Consider the following 17,980-nt stretch of genomic DNA (forward strand, 5'->3'; position numbering starts at 1 on the left):
GTAGGTGCGCACGTGCGTGTCTGGGAGCGCCAGGGCATAAGCAACTGTTTGACTAAAAGCCATATGATGAACGCAGAGTCGGGGCCAGGTGGGGAGGCAAAGGCCACGAGCCACACGATGGGAGGTCAGTCACCGGGAGCAGATGTTGGAGACCAAAGCAGGTTAGTGGGAGGAAAGCGGAATCGGCGGGGAGTCTACGGAATTGAAATCTTTCCACACGAGCAATTAAGCAGATCATCGGTGGGAAATGTTTAATATTTTTGAACTATTTTTGTGTCCTCAATGTTAAAGAAACCTTAAGTGTTAGAGTCAAATTTTAACTTAAAAAATTCTCAAAGGTGTACATTCCCTGGCCACCTCCTTGGGCCGTGTGATATATACATATATATCACACACACACACACATATTTCACACACACACATATATATAAAACATTATATATAATGCCGTATGTGTGTATATTATATAGATGTACATATTGATAGCCCGGGTTGGTATACAGATATGAAAACTAGCGACCAGTATTATTTCTTTTTTTTTTAAGATTTTATTTATTTATTTATTTATTTGTGAGAGAGAGAGAGAGAACGAGCAGGGGTGAGAGGCAGAGGGAGAGGGAGGAGCAGACTTCCCGTTGAGCAAGGAGCCCAATGTGGGGCTCGATCCCAGGACCCTGAGATCATGACCTAAGTCAAAGGCAGACGCTTAACTGACTGAGGCACCCAGGCGCCCCACCACCAGTACTATGTCTAAGTCTAACAGAAATTTATATTTTCTCCAGTTTTATTGAGAAATAATTGACGTACATCACTGTACAAGGAGTTCGGCATGATGGTTTGATTTATATATTTTGTGAAATGATTATCACAATAGGTTTACTTAACATCTATCATCTTGTATAGATAAGAGGAGGAGGAGATTCCTGAGCTCAAAGTTAAAGGATGAATAAAAGAAGGAAATGGCATCAAGATAGACAAAGCACTGAGGTCGGAGGTGACACCACGGGCAAAGGTATGCGCTGGCTTGAGCCAGGAGCCCAGAGGTTGAGAGATCGGGCTGGAGAGCTAAGCAAAAGCCATGTCATGACGGCACCTAAACTCCTTGCCAAGATGTCTGGACAGAACCCTAAAGGTGATGAGGACACACTGAAGAATTTCAAGTATATTGGTATATCAAATTTGGCTTGAGGAAGGTGGCTCGGTGTCAGTGCAGGGTACCAAGTGATGTGGAGTCAGGATGGACGTCACCAGGAAGCCACTTAGAGGCAGTTCAGACAAGACATGATGAGAGTTTGAAGTGACACCAGACATGAACAGGAGGCCACATATTTGGGGGTATTTAGAAGATAGAATCAGTGGGTCTTGGTGGCCAATTGGTAGAGGAGACATCAGTGTGGACTCCTGAGTTTCTAGCTACAGGAGAAGGGCATACATGAACAGGACAGACAGAAGGGAGCCCAGGCTTAGAGGAGAAAGCAATGAGTCCAATTATGAACATGCATGGTTTGAGGCCCCCATAAGTGGAGATGTCCAGGAGAAACAATTCTGGAATTGAGGGTCTAGACCTCGGAAGAAAGGTCCGGGTGTGAAGCAGAGTTTTTGAGATGTTTGCAGTCGACAGCACAGGAATGACTGGCTGACACTTAGTGAGGTAGGTGAAGTGAGGAGAAAGTCAAAGCAGGGCAGTGGGGAACGCCAATGTTTACAGGATGATGTGGAAGAGAGAGGGGACAAGGGGACAGAGAAGGATTTATCAAGGAAATGGGAGCAAAATGCAAGCAATAGGGAAACACCTTTCAAGATGGAGAGAATAATGCTCAACCAAGAACATTTTTGAGTTTTCTGTGGGCTGAAGAAAAGGTGTCATGTGGAAAACAGGAAGATCAAGAAGAAAAATATTCAGTTTACCAAAAGTAATGATGACTAAGATCCATATAGGGTTAATGTGTGATAGCATCATGCTCTGTAACTGGTTGAGAGGTTTTACGTGACTTCATACGTGGGCACATAATTTATGTAGAGACCTTTTTCTGAAGATGAGAAAGACTGTAAAAGCAGGGTCAGTAAACTTGGTCTGCATAGGACCAGACAGTAAATATTCTCAGCTTTGGGGGCCAGTCGTCTGTCACAACTACTCAACTGTGCCGCCAAAGAACAACCATAAACACCATGTACATGGTGAACACGGAACACGGCTATGTTCTTTTTTTTTTTTTCAAGGTATAATCTATTTTATTTTTTTTATTTTTTTTTAATTTTATTATGTTATGTTAGTCGCCATACAATACATCATTAGTTTTTGATGTGGTGATCCACGATCCATTGTTTTCGTATAACACCCAGTGTTCCATGCAGTACGTGCCCTCCTTAATACCCATCACCGGGCTAACCAATCCCCCCTCCCCCCTCCCCTCTAAAACACTGTTTGTGTCTCAGAGTCCATAGTCTCTCATGGTTCATCTCTCCCTCCAATTCTCCCTCCCCATTTCTCCCTTCCTTCTCCTAATGTCCTCCATGTTATTCCTTATGTTCCACAAATAAGTGAAACCATATGATAATTGACTTTCTCTGCTTGACTTATTTCACTTAGCATAATCTCCTCCAGTCCCATCCATGTTGATGTAAAAGTTGGGTATTCATCCTTTCTGATGGCTGAGTAATATTCCATTGTACATATGGACCACATCTTCTTTATCCATCTGTTGAAGGGCATCTCGGCTCTTTCCACAGTTTGGCTATTGCGGACATTGCTGCTATGAACATTGGGGTGCATATGGCCCTTCTTTTCACTACATCTGTGTCTTTGGGTAAATACCCAGTAGTGCAATTGCTGGGCCATAGGGTATGTTCTAATAAAACTTTATTTACAAAACAAGGCAGTAAGCTAGATTTGGCCTGAGGACCCTAATTTGATGACCCCTCATCTATAGTTACATCTTTCCAGACCTTCCCTCTCTTCACCATTGGTTGCCAAAAGGAGGGAAGTGAACAAACCATGTTCAGAAGAGCACAGCTTTTCACAGGAAGGATAGACTGATGCCGAAAATGTGTTGTCGCCACTTCAGCTGCCACAGACTCTAGTAAATGTTCATGGGAATTGAAAGGAGTTAGCTGCTGGCAGAGAGAAAGTTCTTCTGCCTCTTAGCGTAATTGGTGCAGGACCTGCAAATTAAAACACGTAGAATTTTTACTCCAAGCTCCAACTATATGCAAGTGCCATTGTTTTGTTTCTTTCCACAACTCATGTTTTTTTAAGTCTCTTTTAATAGTCTGGGTAAAACAAAAAGAATTCTAATCAGGTACAGACGTGTGTTTTCGTTCTTTTCGCAAACGCAGTGATTTATATATGCAACATTGACAAAGAGGAAAGGCATTTGAAGTCTTAAGAGAGGAACTCCTCAGCAAAGTCTTCAGTGTATTGAATACAATGCAAGATTGCAACTCAATTAAAATATTAGAAATGTTGTCATCCCGGGCGCTTGGGTGGCTCAGTCGGTTAAGTGTCTGCCTTCTGCTCAGGTCATGATCCCGGGGTCCTGGGATCGAGCCCCGCATCGGGCTCCCTGCTCAGCGGAGAGCCTGCTTCTCCCTCTCCCTCTGCCTGCCTCTCTGCCTACTTGTGCTCTCTCTCGATCTCTCTGTCAAATAAATAAATAAAATCTTTAAAAAAAAAAGAAATGTTGTCATCCCTTTAGGGAGAAAAGAGTCAATATTTTATGTGTGTGTGTGTGTGTATGTCTGCTTACGGCACTGATTCATCTGGGTTTTGAGCACTCATCCCATGCAGACGGTGGATTTCGGGAGTGCTGGGCTTAAATATTCCGAGCAATAGTAGAATTGCACTTCATGCCTCCTCTGAAGGCTCAGCCATGTGATTCGCCTTGGCCAATAAAATGCGAGCAGATGTGATGTGTGTCCCTTGCAGGCAGAAGCTTGAAGAGCCATGGATAGCTCTTTCCCTTGGCCGCGATGACCAGCGAATTCCAGATGGTAAATGTTCTTTCAGCCTGGGTCCCCGTTTCTAGTATTCAATTCTCATTCTGGCGGGCGCTCAATTTTTCTGACTAGACCCCGACCAATAAAGATGCTGATATAATTTAATACCCTTGTCTGAACAACAGTTCCTCTGAAGAAGGGGATAGACCATTTTTCCCTAAGTATTTTCCACTTTGCGGGCCATACGGTGTCTGTCACGACCATCCACCTCTGCCTGTGTCTCGGGGCGGCAGCCTAGGTGACAGTCAGCGAACGGGGGTGGCTGGGTTCCGGGAAATCTCTCTTTACCAAAGCAGGTAGCAGCCGGGTTGGACCTGCAAGCTATAGTTTGCCAATGACTCTAGACTCTCATGTACCCCAGTCTTCTATTCTCTGTGTATTTCCTCCTGGCCAAGGAGGGGCTCCTAGACACTCCAAGGAAGGAGGCAACCATAGCTGACACATTCATCATGTATGTCTCAACTGCTGAGGGAAAAGCTTGCCAGAAATCAAAGTCTGACTCAAAATGTAGCAGCAGCGGAGGGGCAGAAATTGCTATGGAAATAAATATTTTGGTATCGGGATTTTTTCTACAATTATGTGTGCTTTTGTATTAATTCAAAATTCCCCATAATAAAAAGCGGTGGTGGGGGGGGCAGGCAGGCAGAGAGGAAAGAGGAAAGAGGAAAGAGGAGGAGGGAAAAAAAATCTCTAATATTTCATGTAAGCTTTTTGGAAGATGATTTCTGGGAATTAATATAATTCATGGCTTTGTATTTGGCAAAATTCACATAAAAAGAACATTATGGCTGGAATCATGGCCAGTATTTTATCTTGGAAATAGCATATGCATTTTTTTTAATGATTTCTCTAGTCCCTGAGAAACTATAAAGGCTCAGCTGGCCCCTTAATCTATATGACATTTTTATGACAATTAAAATATCACCCTAAGGAGGGTCTTTTGTTCCATTGTCAGATTTTATTGGGTTAGCATAAGCTAACAAAGCAGAATAAAATTATGCAGCTAATATTATATTCAAAACATCAATTTATTACATTTAAGGCTATTCCAAGAAAATACACTGGCCTTCGGTGTCAACCAAACAAAATGAGTCACACAAATATTTAGGATCTGATTATAGTTTTTCCCTGAGAGTAAGTTTCTCTGGATCAGTTAACAAGATTCCTCCTCCCAAACATAATGAGAATTTTAACAGCCACTAAAAATCATCTTATGTCCTTTTGTCAGTTCCTTGCAGTAGTTGTATATAAATTCATCTACCTCCTTCCAAAGAAAAACTGCATGTCTTTGGGGGGTTGGGGCACCGCTTTCTCTCTCCCCCCTCCCTTTTGAACTGTGGAGTGACACAGATATGTGATCGAACCATTACTTCCAACACTTGTAACTATAGGACTTGGGCCAAGTTGCCTTAGCTTTTTGAGTGTTGGTTTCCTCATTTGCTAAAAATAAATAAACAAGGGCGCCTGGGTGGCTCAGTTGGTTAAGCGACTGCCTTCGGCTCAGGTCATGATCCTGGAGTCCCGGGATTGAGTCCCACATGGGGCTCCCTGCTCAGCAGGGAGTCTGCTTCTCCCTCTGACCCTCCCCCCTCTCGTGCTCTCTCTTTCTCATTCTCTCTCTCAAATAAATAAAATCTTTAAAAAAAATTAAAAATAAATAAAAATAAATAAACAAGTAAATAAATGCCCAGGATTAAACTCTATAAAGCTCTCAGCACAGTGGCTGACCCTTAATAAGTAGTCAGGAATCACTAGCTGTTTTCCTTTCTGTAGAACCACTAGCTTTTTTCCAAAATTTCACTGCCCCTCTTGATCTAGTTTGATTACCAATCAATAATATTTCACCAAAGATCCTGGACTTAGTCTTAGGGGATCCTGCGTCCTTATGTGGTCTTGTACGTGGTTAATCTAGTTAAGCTATAGAACCAACAGGGGAGGGGCGCCTGGGTGGCTCAGTTAAGCATCTGCCTTCGGCTCAGGTCATGATCTTGGGGTCCTGGGATCGAGTCCCACATCGGGATCCCTGCTCGGGGGCGAGTCTGCTTCTCCCTCTCTGTGATCTTTCTTGCTCTCACTCTCTCTCAAATAAATAAATAAAAATCTTAAAAAAAAAAAAGAAAGAAAGAAAATAACCAACAGGGGAACTCTCAAAATACAATTTCCCAGACCCAACCCCAGTCCCACTGAGTTGTAAGGGTGAAAGACAGGGCCCTGGAATGTACATTTGTAACAAGCTCACCAGGTGGCTCTTAAGCAAGTGGCTCAGGATCATCCACACAGCTCGCCTTGTTGCCATGCCTACGACAGGGTTCACAATCAATGTCATGATCCATTTCCTCACTCACGATCCTTGGGCGCTTCTCACACCTCTGGACAATATCCAAACTGCACCTTTTCAGAAGACGAACCCAAGACATGCAAGAAAAATACAAAAAGTGCCCCAGAAAACGTTTTGGTCGTGAGCCGCTTTCAGTGTTATGATCTTCAGGCTAACCCACATTTTATTGCCATCGCTATTTTCAGCTGTGGGGCGGACTTCAGGTCAATACAAACCGGAAGATAAAAGATGGAGCAGCACAGCCTCCCAAATGCCACTGAAATGGAGGAGAGCGGCCCCTGGCACGACAGGCTTCAGGGTTCTATTCACATTCGATCCGTTCTCTTCATCACTCTTTCTCGAGTCATTTCTGCAGAATAAACACCATCTCTGAGCGGTGATTTCTCACGCAACGTGAGTTTTCATTTTGCTTTTCTTTTCTTTTTTTTTTTTAAAGATTTTTATTTATTTATTTATTTGACAGAGAGATAGCGAGAGCAGGAACACAAGCAGGGGGAGTGGGAGAGGGAGAAGCAGGCTTCCCGCGGAGCAGGGAGCCCGATGCGGGACTCGATCCCAGAACCCTGGGATCATGACCTGAGCCGAAGGCAGACGCTTAACGACTGAGCCACCCAGGCGCCCCTCATTTTGCTTTTCATAGAGTCGTATTGTCCCAAGCACACGGGCTGACGGCAGAAATGCTATTCCCAGCGGAGCTTGGACCGGGCCCGCTGCAGAGGCAGAGCGTCCGTCCGCCGGGGACCCGCGCCAGCCCCCGCGACACCGGCCCCGCCAGCTTGGACACTGGCCTGGCCGAGCAAGTACATCTCACGCCAGGCCACTCGGTCCTCTCAGGGGCACGTATGATGACAAAATCAAGCCACGGTCCTCCTTTTACTTCACTTATTCCCTGATGGAGTCCTTTTGGCTCTTGACTGGGTCTTTTCGCTGTTTAAGGGGCGGTCCTGATCAGAGCCCACCTTAGTCAAACAACAGCAGCAGCCCCTTTGGGGAAGAATTTTCCATTCTTCTCTGAATTATCGTTTACAACAACCTTAGAAAATAATCTTATCGCCCCCTTCTAACCCGTGGGGTTAGTAAAGGTCTGAGTGGCTTGTCCAAGGGCGAAGGGCAATGGGTGGAGGGGCCAGTTCTCGCCCAGGATGTAAAGCTCTTAGCGCAGCCTGCCTCCTTCCACGAGGCCATTTGCAAAAGGGTCAAGGAGGCAACATTGATTTTTGCCTCACTTTTCACTGGCCCAGCTTCGAGAATTAACAGTTCTAGGGGCGTCTGGGTGGCACAGTCGGTTGAGCGTCTGACTCTTGGTTTCGGTTCAGGTCGTGATCTCAGGGTCGTGAGATCGAGCCCCACGTCAGGCTCTGTGCTCAGCTCAGAGTCTGCTTGAGATTCTCTCCCTCTCCCTCTGCCCCTCCCCCATGTGCTCTCTCTCTCTAAAATGAATAAATTAAAAATTTTTTAAAAATAGATAAAATAGTGTTTCATAAAGGAAAAAAGTATCTATGTATATATGTATAAAATCATATATATAAAAAACTTGAATACACATAGAGTTTGGTCCCTTAAGCAAATAAATAACTTATACCCATTTTGCTCATAAACAATTACTATGGTTGATCCACACTATCATGATTTTCCTCTTTTCATGTTGCTAAATCTTGATAATGTTTACATAATCAGTCGATGCCCTATTTTCACTGATGGCTAGCACTGGTGAATCTTTTTCTCAATTGAGACAGACATGTGGCATGGGATGGTCACTGGACGGGGACGAAGGCGATTCCATCCTGGTTCCAACTCCACCACAAACCTTTGGTAACTCACCCATGCTCCCGGGCCCCCACTGTCTCCTCTGTAAAATGGGTTGGGAGATCCTCACTCCTTAAAGTCTGGTCCTTGGACCAGCAACATTAGCATCATCTAGAAGCTTGCTAGACATGCAAAAATCTCAGGCCCCAGCCCAGAACTGCTGAATCAGTGCCTGGATTTTAACAAGACCGCCGAGATTCGAAGGCACAGGCCCTCGTGTAGATGGCTTCTGTGAGTATGAAGGTACCTCACCTGGGGCTCTCTGCACCGCCTAGCTCAAATTCCTCTCAGTGGTTCTCGGCTCTCGCTGAACATTGGCATCACCTGGAGAGCTTTGAAAACTCGGATGCCCAGACCAGTTAGCTTCGAAACTCCAGCAGCGCAGGCTTAGCAAGGCCACTGTTTAAATCTTCCCACGTAAGCCAAAAATTAAATAAATAAACAAATCTTCCCAGGTGATTCCAATATGCAACCCTGGTTGAGCACATAGGTCTAAATATTTCTTCCCTGTAGCCCATTCTCTTGTGTGCTTGTTACTCTACCACACATGCTTTTTCTAACCCCCGGGAGTAACAACAGAACTTGGTCCCTTCTCTTCTGGCCACTCTCTAGCATTGGTCGCAGGGCAATGACCGTGGCAGCCGTCATCAGCCACCGAGCCCCGGGGATTTGGCATTCACCTTGGACATCTACAATTTTGGTTTACAGACAACCAACCAATACTTCTGCCAAAGCACTATAAACAGAACCACCACCTGTAACGATGCCTACTTGTTAAGCACCTCTGGGTTCTGAGCGCTATAGAACGCAAGGAAGCAGAATAATCACACATCCCGGCCTATTTCTAAACACACGCCCCTTCTTGAGCTCTCGGAAGAGAAGTTCAGCAGAAGTGGGAGGACAGAGAGAGACAAATCCAAACCAGATCAAAATGGAGGCCATTCTGGCAGCTGCCTGGTTAAGATCATTGATGAATAAGACCCGGAGATGGACAACAGGTCCTCGTGGAGTAGTTTTCATAGCTGCATTTGGCGATGCGCCACACTTCCTTCTTTCACATTCCTGAGGTCCTGGGCTAATGAACTCCATCATGGATTGTTCCATGCAGTCCGCAGCGTGGCAGGCAGAGTAATGGCCCCCAAAGATGTCCACCTCCTAATCCCTGAAAGCTGAGAAGGTGTTACCTTAGATGGCAAAGGGGACTTTGCAGATGTGATATAGTTAAGGGTCTTGAGATGGGGGATTATCCAGGATTATCCAAATGGGCCCAAGGTCATCACAAGGGTCCTTACAACAGGAAAGGAGGAGAGTCAGAGAAAGGGAGTGACGATGGGAGCAGATTTTGGAGTGATGTCTTTGCCGGCTGGAAAGGAGCCAATGAGCCAAGAAAGCAGAAAAGGCAAGGAAGGGCTTCTCCTCCAGAGCTTCCAGAAGCTTCCAGCCCTGCCAACAGCTTGATTTTAGACCCATTTTCAGGCCTGTGGCCTCCAGAACTGTAAGTTAATGAATTTGTGTTGCTTCATGCCACTAAGTTTGTGGTGATTTGTTATAGCAGGCCATAGGAAACTCAGCCCCCAGAAACCGGGAATAAGAGCGGCCGTACTGTCACAGTCAAGATCCCCAGCCAACAGGGGGCAAAACCAGGTTCCCGGCCACCTTGACAGAGTCTCGTGTTAGGAACGTGTCACTCGTTGGGGTGTGGTGCAGGTGACCCAAAGACCTCAGCCCACTGGGCCTGGAGAGGCTCTTCCGGAGACAGCACCCTCACCCAAGGGAAGGACACTTTCTCCCCGCCCTCCATCCCAACCATGTCCCTTATTTCTTTAACTAACAACTGCCACTGTCAAAGGAGGTTCGTCCTCCCAGTTTGTCTAACCATTTAAAATATTTTAAGAAAAACACTGTATTATTTTGCCAGGAAATTCTCTGTGATAGAGATACATAATCCACACCACCAGGGAAGCCAGCAATTTTAATCAGTTGTTGCAATAGCAAATTCATCCGAAAGATCAGGAGAATTAATGTTGCCATCTGTGTGAGCACAATTACATTCGATGACATCATAATGATGCTCCATCAATATCCTATTATTGTCTAAGCGTTCCATCAGGCTTGACACACTTTGTTCGAGGTTCGCTATACCTTTTGATACATAACCATAAATAGACTCTCACCAGAAGCAGGAGATCTCTCGTTTTGGATGTCCTAGGAATCCCATCAATGGCCCGACGACATCATATGTCGTTTCTCTAGCAACACCCAATTCTCCATTCTCCACATCAACTGGGTATCCTGCAATTTAATTCAGTTCGGACACTAATTACCCCAGAGGCGGGGGAGGCTGCTCAACATCCTAGAGTGCACGGGGCGGCCAAGAATTATCCAGCCCCGAATGTCAGCAGCGCTGCCGTGGAGGAATCCACTAGGGAGCAGGGGTTTCAGGCAAGGCCAACAGAGAATGATTGCAGACTCTGGGCCTTGGAAAGAAGCTTTCTCAGACAGGAGTCATCACACATGTGTTTTTGCATCCACGTCATTTTAGCTCTCTTGGGATTTAGTCAAGTCTTTTCCGAGTTACCATTCTGGTTTTTTCCTTTATTTTGTTTCCTTTTTTCTCTTAAATATGTTCAGAGTACATAAAGCCTTTCTCACTTCTGTCAGACGGAACCAAGATGGAGGGCAGATGTCCCCAGGGCACCAGCATATTTTCCAAGGACAGCGGAATGGTGGTGAGCGTGGAAATCGGGTGAGAGAACCCCAGGGGAAAGAAGCAACCCAGGGTGAAGATTCAGGGGTGCCTGGTCCACCAGCCACCTCCTCTAGAGATCTTCTTTCTGGGGCTAAGACCACAGAAGTTTGGGGCTTGGTTGAAGAAGAGGGGCTGGGTCCTTTCTATGTGTGAATGTCATTACCACCAAAAGTCGTGGACCAGAAGGAAACATTTTGGAGACAGCATCTAGAACAATCTATGGTGTAAGCGCCAAGCAAGTCTGTTTTCCATCAGAACCCCTGGAGAACATGGCCTGTGTCTCTGCTTGCTTCACATAACATTTTGTGATGAGCAACCATAGAGGGCGGCTTCATAAATGCCCTTGAAAGACGACGGGGCAGCCACTGTCTTCTTTTAATGTTTCATCTGGGGAAAAAAAAAAAGAAGTTTCACGTGGGATGTGGGTTCTTTGGCAGCAAGAATTCATGTTCAAAACTCTGAGTTGATAGAGCTCATCCCAGCGGTAGTTGGCGGTTTAGGCTCCTGCCACAGCAACATCACGTAGGACTCGTACCGCCTGACTCCTTGAAGGTGAAGGCACTGGATTTGAATGTCCGAGGGAGGTGCCAGTCGTGGGTGTGGATGGGGCCCCTGCACAAACCCAACCCGGGGTCACACCGTGCATTAGAGAAGGCGAGGTGGGGGCTCCTCTCTGGGGTGCTCTCAGTTGTGGGGGGGAGACCTGACTCTGGGACAAGGGAAATGCTCATCAGAGACATAAGAACGCATCACCACGGAAATAGCAGACGCACGGGACTTTTCCCCCTTTGGTGGCAGGATCTGAACCCCTCTAGGACCCTGAGCCAACAGTCTTTCTAGAGAACCAGAATGTTTCTATTGCCCATTAGTCAGGGTTGTGCTCAATGGTGAGCAGAAGTTAAATAGAATCTGCACTGAGCCGACCTCGTGGTGAGCCAAGTGGGACCCCAAGGTCACCCTGTGTTTAGTTCTCCCAAATTGGGGTGCATGCTCAGCAGTGAGCTGGACGCCAACTTTGCTCCCAGTCTGTGGGAGGCAGAGAAGCGGAAGGCACCAGAGTCCTCCCTCCATAGCTAGAAAGGCGCTAGCCCTGGATAATGCTTCCTGGTCATTGTAGTTGTTTCCACTATGACCACTACCAACCTGTGTATCCCTTTAGTGAAATGACACAATGTTTCCATAAATAAATTTAAGTCTTAGACAGCGGGTCAACTCAAAGAAAAAACACCTCGTAAATAAAAATATAGGTAGGACAGGGCTGTGGCACAAATCGGAAGTTTGTAGGGAAAAGACTGGTATTTGGGAAACATGATAATATCGCACATCTTCCAAATTGAAGAGTAGTGCTGTCCCGGGGCAGGAACCGTGAATTTCTGCTGCAAATTTCCAGACAAGTAGACCCTCCACTCTGGGTGACCCCAGATAGGTGCAAGTCTAAAAACCAGAATCGTAGAACTGATGGGCCGTTGGAAGACACAGCCAACCTTTTCCCTTTATGGGGGAAAAGGTAGGGGCCAGATTGTTTTAAGTGACTCATCCAAAGTCATAAAGTTAGCAATTACTGGAGTTGGAACTCTGGTCTCCTGCCGGTTCACCCCGGTCCATCCCCTCTCCAGATTCTACCCGTTAAGCTCCTGCCCAGCCTTCTAGACAAAGACTCCACGGGCGTACATTTGTCTAAGAGACAGAGCTAGCACACCAACTCCCACACCAGGGTGCTAATGGAATTTCCAGCCTGGAGATGAGACCCGGAGCCAGCATGTCCAATATCCGGATGGGGTTGTAAAATACAGAAAGCAGGACGTGGAGAAAAAATTGCACATGGTTCATGAGCTGAAAACATTCATCAACCCCCAAACAGTGACTAGCTGTGAAAGAATGAGCCTGTAGGTTACACAGAAAGAAAACTACTTTTAACAAATATTAGCTAAGAATCTATGGACAAAGATTTCTTTTTCTTTCTTTCTTTCTTTTTTAAAAGTGTATGAATATGGGGCGCCTGGGTGGCTCAGTCGGTGAAGCGTCTGCCTTCGGCTCAGGTCATGATCTCGGGTCCTGGGATTGAGCTCTGTGTCGGGTTCCCCACTCAGTGGGGAGTCTTCTTGTCACTCTCCCTCTGCCCCTCTCCCTGCTCGTGCTCTCTGTCTCTCAAATAAATAAATAAAAATCTTTAAAAAATAAAAAAAATAAAAGTATGAATTTTATGATGTCAGGTTTGTCTATGTTTGATGATTCATTTCTTATGGCAAATATAGGCCAAAAAAAAGAGGCAATCAGTTCATAAGACAGACTTTCACGTACTCTAAGGGCCAAAATAAACTCCTTGGATGAGAGACCAGGGGCTCAACCTCATGAAATATTTCATCTCTGAACCTGAGGCCTCAAACAAATAGTGACCTGGGACACAGTCCACTTCCTCCAGAGAGAACAGAGAGAAGGACCTTTCCAGCAGTGAATGGCTGTGCCCAGCTCAGCTTCAGGAGAGCCAGGCTGTGATGACCTTTTGCATTTTGAGAAGGTCAAGCCATCTGTACCAGGCCAACTGTGACTTATCGTGAATGAATTGTGCCAAACAGATCATGCATTCCAAGCTCGTACCTGCCTTGAAGAAGACACCAGCCTCCTCGGCTGTTGGTAGAGAAAGTGCCAGTATTTCTTCCATTTTAGAGGTGGCGTTGGAATAAGCAGAACACATTCAAGAGATGTGGTCAGAGACCAGCAGATGCCAACACGTGTAATCTGGCAGCTGTATGTCCCAGGAACTAGAAGGTACTATTTCCCATTAGCAAAATAATGGGTCATTAGTTCCTAGCAAGTGAAAACTTATTACTCAGAGTTTATGAATTGATAATCCTATTTATCACAGGAATATGATGACTCATTATTCTCCCACCCAGAAAGGAAGCAAGTTTTTCCTTTCTTGTAGTTTCCGTTGACCATGTTTTTGAGCAAGGTCGACTGACGAGGATCATTTCCCTTATTACCACGTACAGGTGCGCCTCACTGCATGCAACAGGTAGATCCAGAAAAATATGAACACACCACATTTCTGAATATGGAGGTCTACTTTCAACCTCAAGAACAAGCAACTTGAATGAAACTCGTGGTGAATGATTGTCTACTTTATCGCTAAGTCCTTGTTCTTCACACTGGTCATTGTCAGGTTTCAGAGAAAACTCCCATTTTTATTTATTTATGTATGCTCAGAGAGAGCACAAGCAGGGGGAGCGGCAGGCAGAGGGAGAAGCAAGCTCCCCGCTGAGCAGGGAGCCCGATGCGGGGCTCGATCCCAGGACTCTGGGATCATGACCTGACCCGAAGGCAGACGCTTAACCGAATGAGCCACCCAGGCGTCCCGAGAGCTCCCATTTCTTTCAGGCTGCCTCAACTCTTTTCTAAGGCAGAAGAATGAACAACTAAATAAGTGCATTCATTCATTAATTTTTGATCTTGTACAATAATGAAGACTCCAACACAAGAACATATGACAAGTCACAACCTATTTTTTAGTTTTGCAAGCTTTTAAAATTTTATTTTCTATGGTACACACCGTGCTATCTGGGCAAGTAAAAGGGCAAAGGTTGGTAAAAACCTTCCAATTAACTGTGCATTAAAATTCCCTGTGCGTGTTATCGGTGGACTAGGACTGTCTCCGGAGGGCTATGGGGCTTGGGGCAAGTCACATGGGATAACTGAGTCGCCTTGTACTGAGATATATTTCCTCAGGGGAAATCGGGTTAAAATGAACTTCAAAGATCCCTCAGATCCAGAGAAACCAGAGCTGAAATGTCAAGATCAGGAGATAAAATTGTGATTAAAAGAAGTCATCACAAGATAGGAAAAATCACGAAGGGCATTATTCAATTATTTCCTTGCATCTGATGATCATGCCTCCCCTCGCTGCACCAGAGGACGGGGATTCAACGACAAAATAGACACCACCATACATTTCTAGAAACTAGTCAATAGCAATGAAAATGCACTTGCATGACATGCTGGCTAGTCTCCAAGGGCTAAAAGGCCTGGGGGGTCGTGGACGGCTTTGCAGGGGTGAGTATCCAAATCTTTAAAAATATTCCTATCATTTAAAAAAAAATAAAAATATCCATGTGCATATGGAGATGGATATATACACTTCGGAAGCTGTGAATTAAATCACAAAATCATTGGATGAATTTGACTTCAGACTCGTTATTCTGCAGCCAAGCTTGATTCTTCTCACATTCCATGAATCATACATTAGCAGCTCCTCTTAAAAATACAATGTAGTCGCTTTACACTGTGTTTACAACCACGTCTGGCTCTAAGTTTTAGTAGGAGGAAAAACAAGCTAAGGGAATGATGAAGTTCATGGACACGCCATTATAACATGATAATTAGGTATAGTTTTCTCTTTTAAAGTTACCTACCTTTAAAACTGGGACTGAGGTAGGATGTTAGGCAGGTAGCTTCTTCAAGCTGCGTAAGTAGACAATTTCTTTTTTCCTGAAGCAGAATCCTGTAGGTAAGAAAACAGTCCATTGGTGGATTTCAAAGAGAGTTAGTTTATTTTCCCAGCAAGAAATTCAACTGTAAATTGGTTTGAATGACTCAATTCTAAAAAACACATGTAGGTCACAAACATCAAGATAACAGAGACTGTTTTTGTCTTGCTTAAAAATGTCTCCCCAGCACCCTGAACAGTGCCTGATACACCGTAGAAGCTTCACAGATGGGAGGGTGGGTGAACGGATGGGAGGATGGATGGGAAGGTGGGTGGATAGATGGGTGGGTGAATAGATGGATGGGTGGAAGAAAGGAATAAGGGAAGGATGGGAGGGAGGGAGGAAGAATGATCAGTAAATTTCGAATATACCAACCTGGCTCCTTTGGTCAAATTAACCAGAAGTTCTGATCAGCTCCCTAAAAAGCAGTACCTGGACATTATAACACAACCCTACAGTGTATTCTTTGGAGTTTGTGGTTAAGTATTTATTTAACAATATTAAAATGGATATAGTTCTCTTTCCATAGCATGGTTCATCTCTTCTCAGCCAATCTTTTTATTATCTTCACAAAGTCCCAGATTAAGGAACCCCTCTGGCTCTGTTATAAACTAATAGATGAACTGAACAAGCTTCACTTGGCTATCAGAATAAAGCTAAGTGTGCCCAGAGTGTAGGGCAAAACAGGTAAGCAGTAGCCCTCGTGTATTTTCTCTCCACCAGGTTTATTTCTGTCTAGGTTGTGCCCCATTTCACATTTGCTTTTCCAAGTTCAGGGCCAACCCCACTGTGGTTTGTGCCCGGAGGTCATCACACTGTGTGTAATGAATGCTAAATCATTACTCAAGAAAAGGGCACTAAGAGCAGTAAGTGCTTGAAACGCAACTTGATTGATCTTTATCCTCGGATAGTGGTTTCTGGCCTCACGATAAGGAACTTCTTTCTCTTTCTATTGAGTGGCAAGTGAATTCCCTTTCGCAACACGCAGTGGTATATTTATCGATTTACTGCATCTGTCCACATGCACCACCGAATCTTTCTTCATTTAGCCACTTCTTTTGACCTCTGGGTGAGACATTGGGGTAAAGCTAGGGCTCCTCCTCATTGCTTCCTTATCCTCTCACCCAGCATTGACTCAGTCAATAAACCTTTAAAGCCTGCAACTTTACGGAGGCCCTGCTCTATGCCCAAGACATATGACCACACCCCGGAAGGAGCTCGTGGCCCAAGACAGGGAACAGAGAAGTGAGTGAATAATTACTTTCACTTGAAAAAACTTCTGTTAGGGAAATATTTGCCAAGGCTCAAGTATAAGCATGGGAAAGTGGCCACAACATGCCCCTGAGCATAAAGAACCTTTCTCAGACCTCTTTGAAAGCCAAGTTTCCACCTTCGTGACTCAAAACACAATGAGCAGTCCCATGGGAGACTACAATTCTCTCCTTAACTGTCAAAACCACACCGAAACTCTCTCCTGTTTCAGTTATCTGTTGCTGTGTAACCAGCCACTCCAAAACTTAGTGGCTTAAACCAGAAACGATGTGGTTTTTTTTCCTCATGATTCTGTGAGTTCACTGGGCTTAGCTGGTAGTTCTTCTGAGCCATTTGGTTGTATTCAGTTGGCATCTGAGCTGGCTGGAAGGGCCAAGAAGCCTTCACTCACCTCTGGTGCCCAAGTGGGCTCTCCACATGGTCACCTGGGGCTTTCTCATAGCACGGTAGTCTCAGGATAGTCAGACCTCTCAAATGGCAGTTGGCTTCCAAGAGGGAAGACATTAAAGCAGCCATTCTTCTCAAGGCCTGGGCTCAGAAGTCCCAGAACGTCATATCCTTGACAATCTGTTGGGCAAAGCAAATCACAGGCCACAGTCCAGATACCAAGGAAGGGGAAAATAGATTCCACCCTTTGACTAGTGGAGCAGCATGCATGTACAGGGAGGAGAGGAATTGATGGTGGCCATCTTGGAAGATGACCTCCCCCATTTCCTAATATGGAATAACCCCCCCCTTTTACCTAAGATTGTCGAGTTACACCTATAACAATAAATTTCAATACTGTGCGACAGGTTACATAAAAAAAGTAAAAATTTGCCACCATGTTGTCAGAAAAGGGGAAATAACACTAATTTTGGAAGAATGCATCTGGAAATTCCACACAAAAGTGCAAGCACTTTGTGGTGATCCTCAAACCCTTGAACTTTAGTGGAGGTATTTAGGGCATCTAAATAGCTTCATAAATGCACATTTCTTAGGGAAAAATAAATGGTGAGGAGCTAAGTGGTTTGTATTAGACAGGGTAGTTAATTACTGCAGTAAACAACTCTCAGATCTCAGTGGCCTCACACTTGAAAGGTTTTTTTCTCGGACGTACCACAGTTCAATGCAGCCCATCAGGTAGGCTCTGCTCCACACAAACATTCAAGGACACAGGTCCCTTCTATATAATGACTCAACATCCATGGGGGCTTGAAGTCCTCCGCTGGATGCTCTGCATTAGGTCATCCCTTAGGGAAAGAGAAAGTATGGGAACTGTTGATGGGCCAGGCGCAAAGATAGAGTACAACACATACCCCATCTAACTATGAAGAATTCTGAGAAATGTGAGGA

Source organism: Halichoerus grypus, chromosome X (genome assembly GCF_964656455.1).
Source record: "Halichoerus grypus chromosome X, mHalGry1.hap1.1, whole genome shotgun sequence".
NCBI lineage: Eukaryota > Metazoa > Chordata > Mammalia > Carnivora > Phocidae > Halichoerus > Halichoerus grypus.